Raw genomic sequence first — 2,068 nt, 5'->3', positions numbered from 1 at the left:
AACCCTCAAGGTGACTTATAACATAATTCACCTTTCTAACATCACTCACATTGTTGAGATTATATTGCCTTTCAAGTTTCACAATCCAATAAAGATAGTCATTTGGGTCACTACTTCCTTTGAAGAATGGAAGGGTAACCTTGATATTGTTGAATCCTCAATTTTTATCATCATTCCTTCTATTATATTCTCTTTCATCAATCGGATACCACCCTCTATTTTCCCCTTTTTTTCTCTCCCACCTAACCTCTCTTGTTGAACTTGATCATTGGCTCCATAATCATAATTATCACCATCAAAAGAATCATGCTCTTCAAGATTATGTTGGGCTCTCACTTGAGTTCTATTGGCTTGTGGTGGAAGATTTCTTTGTTGATTTCCCCCTTTTGGAAGTGTTGCTTGATTGTAAACTTTTGGTAAAGTAGCATTAGAAAAGAGGGTATCTTGCACTACCATGTGGGATGGAGTTATATCAAGAGGAGTCTTACTTGATCCCTCATCATGTTGACCAATGGGATTGAAAACTTCAAGTGATTGCTTTGTTATTTCTTGGTTTCTCACCCTTTTATCCACATTTTCCAATTTTCCCTTCATTTTTTTCCAATAGCTTTTGAAGCAAAATTTCCACTTTGCTAGAGAATTCTCCCTCCAGTTGAGTCATTGTACCTACAAAATAAATAAAAAATTAGTAGAAAGAGTTCCTCACCACTCACTCACATCATGTTTTCCTCTTTTTGTCCCCCACACTCATGTATTACTCTAAGGCCAAAGGCTTTTAAGGCCACTCTCAAATGAACTCACCTCACTCTTGCTTGTTACCACTCTTGAATAACCTAAGGTTGAGAGTCAAAACTGTCAAATAATTCACAAGTAGTACTACTTCTTCGGGATGGAGTGAAGTTTATGTAATCAAGAACAGGCAATTAAAACTAACGGATAAAAAAACAAATAAGCATGCAATGAAACGAAAGAAAAGAAAAAAGCACGAAAAAAAATTGACACGAATAAATTAAACAGACACAAACTAGTTTAACATTAAGTATGAATTAACACTCAAAGCAAACTAGCTAGAATTAACAAGAAAAGAAAAACAAGTTTGAAAGATTTGAACTATTTTATAATTCTCAAATTCATCCTCTTCAATATCCAAACAAATGAGCTCAAATTTGAGATATAACTTCCCCACATCTTTACCTACAACTTCTAACCAACAATTTCTTCAACCAAACACCAAATCAACAAAATCCATTTTCAAGTTTATTCTTCAACATGACTTTCAATTTTTTTTTTGGTCATGTATTTTTTTTATTTTTCTTTCAACTAGAAAACAAAATGTAACTCAAGGAATAATATCAAACAACATTCAATCAAATTTGATTTTTTTTTTAAATATCAAAACCCCAAGACTTAGGTTTGTGGAAACAAATCTAATCCAGGCTCTGATACCAATTTGATGTGAAACAAGAAAATAGAAGCAAGATAGGCACAATTAGATTCAAACAATCAAAAGATGTAATGGTGAAACTAACCAAAACACCCATTAATTGAGAACTAAAAACACTTAATCTATTAGAATCCTCAAGAAGGTAGTAACCTTACTTGCAAATCTTAGGACAATTGTTGAAATCAACAAAGGGCTTTCAAGCACTCAAAGGAGGCACAAATATTCAATATTCCAAAAGCTAGTAGTTCAACCCTAATAGCTAACTATTTATACAAGGACTAAAAGAAATAAAGAAAGACCAAATTGCCCTTCATGTAAATTACAAGCTAATTTAAAGGTAGACACTTAGAATATTAAATATCTTCAAGTCATCCATGTTGGAACCTTTCAAAGATTCCATCTTCATCCATAAAGCTTGAAATGCTTGAAGGTCCTTAGCTTGACTTCTTGTGAAACGCCTTCTTGAATTAGCGTCACTTTGATGTACATCACAATTAGACACAGCCTCTATCATAAAAGGAAAAAGAAAAGGCACCCCGGTGCACTAAATCTCTTGATATGAGCGGATTTCGGAGAAGGGTCAGATCACAAAGATCTATTTTATGCAACCTCACCTTACATTTT

The sequence above is a fragment of the Capsicum annuum genome, chromosome 11 (assembly GCF_002878395.1).
Source record: "Capsicum annuum cultivar UCD-10X-F1 chromosome 11, UCD10Xv1.1, whole genome shotgun sequence".
NCBI classification, from domain to species: domain Eukaryota; kingdom Viridiplantae; phylum Streptophyta; class Magnoliopsida; order Solanales; family Solanaceae; genus Capsicum; species Capsicum annuum.
The sequence above is the reverse complement of the archived record's forward strand: the minus strand, read 5'-3'. Positions refer to the sequence as shown.